This window comes from Medicago truncatula, chromosome 8, assembly GCF_003473485.1.
Source record: "Medicago truncatula cultivar Jemalong A17 chromosome 8, MtrunA17r5.0-ANR, whole genome shotgun sequence".
Taxonomy (NCBI): Eukaryota; Viridiplantae; Streptophyta; class Magnoliopsida; order Fabales; family Fabaceae; genus Medicago; species Medicago truncatula.
In genome coordinates this window covers 24,594,625-24,602,893 of record NC_053049.1, presented here as the reverse complement: position 1 = coordinate 24,602,893, position 8,269 = coordinate 24,594,625, and the positions used below count along the sequence as shown (strand labels likewise).

The 8,269-nt window shown below is 38.1% G+C and overlaps 1 non-coding gene across 1 annotated transcript; it reads left to right on the top strand.

Annotated features, from left to right (window-relative positions):
• The first annotated feature begins 7,971 nt into the window (after positions 1 to 7,971).
• TRNAF-GAA (transfer RNA phenylalanine (anticodon GAA)) lies at positions 7,972 to 8,044 on the top strand. The gene has a single exon. It is a non-coding gene; the product is annotated as a tRNA-Phe (tRNA).
• The last annotated feature ends 225 nt before the right edge of the window (positions 8,045 to 8,269 follow it).

Genomic DNA, 8,269 nt, shown 5'->3' with positions numbered 1-8,269 from the left:
GAACTGGGGGCAAAATCCATCGAAATTAGAGGAGATTCTGAACTGGTCCTTAGACAGATGACTAAAGAGTATAAATGTGTCAAGGAAAGTTTGGTCACCTATCATGCAATGGCTAATAGGCTTCACTCACGTGGAAATTCGGCACGTACCTCGAACGGAAAACCAAGATGCAAATGATCTAGCACAAATGGCCTCTGGATACAAAGTACCGAAAGATCAGATGCAAGAGCCGATAGAGATTAGAAACAGACGAAATTCGATGGACTCATTCTCTAGCAAATCGTTAACGCCAAAACTTGGGGGGACTGAAACAAGCCAAAAGTTCATAAAAGGTACAGATTTCGTCGAAATTTTTGTCATTAACGATTTAAATGAAAATGATTGGCGAAAGCCTATAGTGAAATATTTAGAAAATCCAGATGGAACCACTTGTCGAAAGGTGAAATATAGAGCCTTGAGCTATGTAATAATGGGCGATGAATTATTTAAAAAGACTTCGGAAGGAGTTTTGCTGAAATGCCTGGGTGAAACAGATGCATATTTAGCTGTTTCTAATACACATAGCGGAACTTGTGGAACACACCAAGCTGGCCATAAAATGAAATGGCTTTTGTTTCGACAAGGGCTATACTTGCCAACTATGCTCAAAGATTGCATAAAATTCGCAAAAGGATGTCAAGGATGCCAAAAGTACGCTGGAATTCAACGCTTCCCGGCAAGTGAACTTCATGCGATAATCAAGCCTTGGCCATTCAGAGGATGGGCCCTGGATGTGATAGGGGAAATCAAACCCACCTCATCGAAAGGATATAGATACATCTTGGTAGGAATAGACTATTTTACAAAATGGATAGAGGCAATCCCCTTGAAGGATGTTACTCAAGAGGAAGTTATAGGTTTTATCCAGAAGTTCATTATCTATAGGTTTGGTATTCCAGAAACCATAACCACAGACCAAGGATCCGTGTTCACTGGTCGAAAGATGGCAAAATTTGCCGAAGATATAGGCTTTAAATTATTAACTTCGACACCCTATTATGCACAAGCAAATGGTCAGGTTGAAGCAACAAACAAAAATATCATTGCCATTATCAAACGTAAAATAAAGGCAAAGCCAAAAAACTGGCCTGAAGTTTTAGGAGAAGCTTTGTGGGCATGTCGAACATCTCCCAAAGAATCGACAAACACCACACCTTTTAGGCTGACATTTGGTCATGATGCTGTGTTACCAGTAGAGATTTTGCTTCAATCAACCAGAATCCAAAGACAATGTGAAATACCAATTAATCATTATTGGGACATGGTTATGGACGAATTGATCGATCTCGATGAAGAAAGATTAACAGCGTTGGAAGTCCTTGCAAGACAAAAGGAGAGGGTAGCAAAAGCATATAATAAAAAGGTGAAATTGAAATTTTTTACCCAGGGAGATTTGGTGTGGAAAGTCATCTTACCAATGGATAAAAAAGATAGAATTTTGGGAAAATGGTCACCCAGCTGGGAAGGACCATGGCAGATATTGAGAGTCTTTTCGAACAATGCATACGAGATCGAATAATTAAATGAAGATCGAAGAATCTTGCGAATAAACAGAAAGTACTTGAAAAAGTATAAACCGACATTACAAGAAATTAAAATCATGCAAGAGTGATTCGAAAGGAAATTTAAGCGTAGCATTTCATAATAAGAAGGCCAACTGACGGGCGGTTTACGTAAAAGTGTCTTCAAAATGGGCTCTAAGAGCGCAAAATAAACCATTACAAAAAAGAAATGCTACAAAAAAGAAAACTCTGAGAGAGTTGGTGCAATCGATGGGACGTTCTACATAAATTGGCTAAAGCCAAAAACGTCAAGGAACCATCTTATCTCGCTATCGAAACGACAGCGAAGGCAAAAATGTTGAAGATTGTACAGTTCATCCTCAGCAGGAAGAAACCCTCGATAGTTGTTCCTTACCCCATCCCCAGGGCAGTTGCGCCAGTTGTTGCAGAATCGGCGATGAATTAATTGAGGGGGCAGCAACCTTTTATACCAGCCCGAGACAAAACGAAAATGGGTATCTCCTCCCATAATGTCTCTGTGACATTTCGCAACATTCTACGTCCTTAAAAGAGACCAGAAGTCGTTGAAAAGTTCTGTGGTATCTGGGGTAACGCCGTCGAGTGCCCTCAGCATGACATCAAAGTAGAGCGCGCTCACAGAGCCAGCATCCATAGCATTCCCAAGCAAGCGCTTGATAGTGGGAATGTGTGGCTCAGCATTTAGGATTTGCTGAGTGCATCGCAAAACACAGAACATGGGATTCCCATGATCCCATAAGCGAAACATGAAATCCAACTTTGGATGGGTAGGATCAAGATCAGTAAGTAACTTGATACAGTCCTCCCCAAAAGCTCTTGAGACCTTACGATCTCTGCAAAGAGCAGCAATCCTCTTGTTTTGTCTCTGGAAAGAGAAAAGATCAAACATGCTATGGCTAGCAGTTCTTGCAGCAATGTCAATGATCAGATCATCGCTCAAACAACTTATGAATTCCATGATGAAACTTTTTGTTTATGGAAATATGTTTTTAGAAAAAACGAAGGTAGATGAGAGATGAATAATACAAGACAAAGGGATGACATTTATAGTGAAATGAGGAAGTTGAAAAGTGGTTTTTCTTTCTCTTTGAAACTCAAACGACGATTCTTCCTTGTTTGATCATCAAAGATCAGATGAAGACACGTGGCATAAAGGTGTTGCCACAATTCAAAGAGCCTTGAGAAAGAAGTTGTGAAAAACTGTTGTTTTATCTTCCCTAAAAAGAATCTCATAATTAGATTTTTTTAGAAGCTTTATGGTTTCCAAGATCAGTTAATCCTATCAAGTTAAGAAGAAACTTTTTAGTTCCTCATCATTATTGTTGTCTTGGAATTTGTTCCATCAAAGGAGTAACTAAAAAAAATATATATAATAAAAAGTTGCTCAAATAAAACATATGTTATATTAATGTTAAACGGTTTTTGGACCGTTACAAAACAAATACATATGAAATAATAAAAGGAACAAATTAAAAATAAAAATGTTCATAAAAAGTTCGATGCAGAATGGTTCACATTTTGAAGCCAGAGGTGAGTTGATACAATTGTTGCTTTAAACCACCAAGTTTTTCAACAAGGACTTTGCCTTTGTCAGTAAGAATTGCTATTTCTTGCTGAGAAGATTTCGATTCTTTAATCTTCTTGATGGCAAGTGAGCCTCTGATTTCATGAGACCTTCCTTTGCCAAAAGTTGGGACTTCTAATCTTCTAACTGCTCGATTTTCACCTTATATTGGGCAATCGACAAATCGATCTCTGCCACTTGGGATTGAATCACGGGGGTTTCTTGTCGAAAGGCCTCAAGCTTGGATTTGAATTCAGCGATTTCATCTAAGAGCTGGTCATAGCGAGTGGTTTGCTCTTCAAGTTTAGCCTTACCGTCTCTTTTCTGAAGAAACCCTTGGTTTATGTTATCTAAAAGGGACTCTATCACTTGAGAAAAGTTTTGAAATTTAAGGCCTGAAGGAAGGTTGATGAGTTTGCTCAATAATTCTCGTATTTCGAGAACGACATTTTCATCCTACTCTATGACCTCAAATAGATCAGCTCTTAAAACTTTGCTTCGAAACTCTGCAAAGAGATTTTCAGTCGAAGTATTTGAAGGATCCCCAGGGCTACTGGATCCATGATCGAATCAGTTTGAATTGGTTCACCCGTCGACTCTGGGATATGAGCGAGCGGGGGGTTTTCAACGACAGGAGTTTCTCTCGAAGTTATGATAAACTGGTCTGTATCTAGTTCCATTTCCGCATCGCTACCTCCTACAGGTATATCGTCTGGATGATCACTTGATTCCGCCACAATCTGATTAGGAGAAGTGATCTCCATATCAGGAGTAGGGATGCTGGTCTCGACACCCTCATCCTCTTCAGCAATAGGCGAAGCCTCTACTTGAACAAGTTGAGCATGTTGAGGTATGTCAATATGGCTAGCCTGCAAGAAAAAATGTGGTTATGAGAAACGCATTTTGCTACTCATACTTAAGTTAAAATTAAAAAGGTTTTTGAAAAATACCTTTGGAGTGTTGTCACCAACACAGGAATGAGCACTGTTGGGATTTGAATCTTTTCGGGTTTTGGTCTTTTTTGGGCTGGGTTGGCCTAAAAATTCATCGACTGCAGCTATCTCGATATCCGTAGGATCATGTTTTCTCTTCTTACGGCCCTCTTTCAGTTTAAGAGGTTCAGAGACGGCAGGCCTTCCAACAGCATTTGGAGATATTTCGACCTACAAGGAAAATTCAAATTCAATGTCTCCTACAATAAACATGGAGTAAACAGATCGAGGGTCGACTTACCGTTTCCTCGACAGTGCGAGCTTGCTTTTCCTTGGAAGATTTTTCAGAATGCTTCCTTTTTTCCGTCTTTGAAGATTTCTTCCGCAGAGACGTCTTGTCAGATTTTGACTTGGAGGTCTTTCGAGAGCTGTCCTCTTCGGGATACTCTACTTCCCCTGAATCCAAAGGAAGAGCTACGAGCCAAGAATATAAAACAGATAAGTAAAATTCCTCCTTTATTTAATATAAGAGATTTGAGGTTTGATCGGATTCTGCAAAAGAAAATCGAAAGATTTCGTACCTAATCCTATTTTGGACAAAATTCGAATGTGAGGATGACTTAAGTGTAGATGGCCTCTAAAAGTATACAAGCTTTGCTTAGTTGCAGTCACTTTTTCCTTGTCTCTCTTTATAAATTTTTGTTTCATTCCCATTAGACTATCACAAAACAACCATTTGGGATAGGGTGGCCTAAAGGCCAATGCCAACTGACTAGTTGGCAAAACGGGAAACCTCATTTTAAAATGAAGTGCAAAAAGATATTTACTGGGGGTAAAAGGAGGAAAAGACATTGAGGGAATTTTGTCATGGATTTTATCCCTTAGCGTTTTAGCCGCATAATAAACTGTCCTCTTTAGATGAAGAGGGTCATATACAATTAATTTGAAAGAAGTTTTGAAAAGCTTGAATTTCTCGAATATGCGTACCTCTGTTTTTCTTCGATTTCCTCTGCACAGCATGAAAAGCAAGAATCAATTCGGGAAGCAGAGTATCGGGATCTATACGATCGGTTTGGCGCTTGAAATAGCACTGCCACTATCGATAGAATGTTTCTGTGCATGCAAAAGATGAAATATATGGCTTCGGTTCGAAAATGAATTTTTGCCGCTGAGCCCGACGCAAGGTAGATCTCCATACATGTTCTATAAGAGGTTGCCTCAGGTCATCTAGACATTTGTACAATGAATCTGGCTTAATTTGAACTAAGCCAAATTGTCTGGCTACATGGTTGGGTTGATAGCCATACACTCCATATGGGATTCCAGCAGTTACTCTACTAGACAGAAAGGTAGGAGTTAGATAAGTTTCCCAAATAGCATTAACATCTACTTCATCTTCAGTAGAATCAATTGGAAACTTTGCTGTAAACCATGTAGGCCCGTGAGTCCTAGTGGTGAAGGATGTGTAACTTATAAAGCATTGTAAGCCACCGCAAATAAATCTGGAGAGCTCCTGTTGCCATATTGGAGCATAGCCAAACCTAAACCTTTGATTGGTCTATTATCATAGTCTTTCGAAAGAGCAGGGGGCAGATGTACTGCTAGCTTTGTTCTGAAAGTGGCTAAGAGCCATAATTGAAATAACCAGATGGGGCCAGGTATAATAAGGCTGCTACCAGGTTGAAAATCTTTTATGCTAGATACTGCTTGGTTCAGATTCTCATATAAAGATCCTAGGATGAGCTTACTTAAGCAAATGTCTCTCCCTTCATGCAATTGAATAGCTAAAGTTGTAAACTTCTTAGGAATCTGAATCGATCTCGAGCAGAAAATATACATAGACAGTCAATAAGTCAAAAAAGCAATATGCTCTTGATCAGACACTCCAGTACTAGAAGAATTGTGATGGTCAATTATGAAATTGCCATAAGCGGGTCTCGAAAAGTCGAAAGATACTTCCGATGAATGTGTATCAGGATCGAAGGTTTGGCCGATAGGTTTTAAACCAATTAGACCGACAATGTCTAGCAAAGTGGGCGTAAGCATTCCACATTTTAGGTGAAGACTATTAGTCGAAGGGTTCCAAAAATGAAGGGCAGCAATGATCATCTCATTATGATATTTGGGTCCCTGTCGGGATAGCTGGATGAGATCAAAAATCCCCATTTCCCTCCAAAAGGAACCTTTGATTTTTTCCACTTTATCCAGCCAACCAAGGTATTTCTCATTATTTTCTATCTTAGGTTCGGTTCTAAATTTGGATTTCAAAAAGCTTAGGTCATATGGACCTTTTGAAAAAATAAGGGGCAATTGTTCCAATTACAAGGGAAAACAGTATTAAGTTTTTCCTGATCGTCAGAGTCGTCCGGCAAAGGCCCTAGGTATGCATGCGATGAATTTGGGCATGAGATAATTATCTGGGATTTCCAGATTTTGTCTTCAGCTTCTTTGATATCCGGTTCTTCCATAAATTGAAGATTTCTGTGAAGGTTGAGATCAGTTGGTTCATGATGTTTTGTTGACTGAGAAGAAGAACCTTCAGCGCGCGTCATGGAGTTACAATTTTTTGAATGGGAACGATGAACAGTGTTGTATCGTAAGGAAGAAGGAGGATACGGTGAGAAGAGTAAAAATGATAAAAGGAGGCAAAGTGAAAGTAAAAGTATGACCCAAGGTTATATATAGCCTTTGATATTTGACAGATGTCAACAATCGCGTGGAACGGTTGTTTTTGGTGGTTCCCAATAACAAACATGGCCCACTAAGCTATGGCAGGTAATCAAGATTAGTTGTTGAAGTGAGTGACTCTCTCACATGTCGTCTTAGGGTCGCTCTGATACGTAACGGGATGGGGATCTTACTTGTTTTCCATGTGTTACGTAATTTATATGATTTTATGTTGAAGAACCATCTAGATTGGATTTTAATAAGTTGTCTATGTTGAGGCCGTTATGCCATTACGATGTTAATTTAATGTTTTCCGCTGCAATGATATTTAAATTGATGACATGAGATGATTCAAATAATTAGTAACTTTACCATATTTATATTTGAAAGAAGTGTAGCATCCTGTTTTAGTTGTTTTACTCTGATTTATGCAAAAAAATTCAAGTTGGGAAAACAGGGTGTTACAATTGTCACCTCATTACCGCCGATAGAGCAAGCTATGAAAATTACTTGGGTGGGCAGTGGTTCAATTTCTGCAGATAACGAGTGATGGAATAAGGTGGTAAACTCATCTTTGATCTCGAAAAGTCACAGAAGAACTTGCAAATTCGAGTTGTTCCAAAGTAGTTATTTGTTGTTGAACTATTTGAACTTCTACTATTTTGACGTATCACTTTGGACTGTAGTCGTAAACTATCTTGACTTTGGGATGTCATTTGTTCTTTTCATTTTGTCTGGTGTAAATATTGGCAAAAATCCCTTTTTGGTTAGTCTATGAAACTTGCAATCTCTTTTATAAACCTAACTAATATGTAACGTTAATCTGCACATTGTTGGTTCTTTCATTGGTTCCAATTAGTATCATGTTAATTGTAATGTTGTTTTCCTAATCTCTTGAACAAAATAAAACATGCTCTTTTCCTACAGTAAATCTTTATAATGCTTTGGTAAATGTTTTAGAAATGTACATATATATATATATATATATATATATATATATATATATATATATATATATATATATATATATAACTTCTAATTAACACTGTAATTTGTTTTATATCTAGCACTTCTCAAATGAGATATCAATGACATTTCTAAAAGGAACACAGAAAACAATCACATTCATCGACAAACAAGCTCAAAAAAGGTATAAGTGTCGCTTGATAACGGCAAAGAGAGCTAGACTCAAGTAATTTCCTAAAATTAGGGTGGTGTGTCTAGAATGGTTGGGATAGCTCAGCTGGTAGAGCAGGGGACTGAAAATCCTCGTGTCACCAGTTCAAATCTGGTTCCCGACGATTCATTTCTATGAGAATCTATTCCCAAATTTTATAAATTTGGGAATAGATACATATTTTTAGTGGTCTTGATCATCATACATAATTTATCTAGGCGTACGGAAATATACTCTTTCTAGCTAAAGAATGAATAGATGTATATTCTAGGTATAGAAAGTGAGTCTGAAAATGAATGATTCCATTTTGTTTCGATTTTTTCTGCGCTCCAAAATGAATGTTAATATT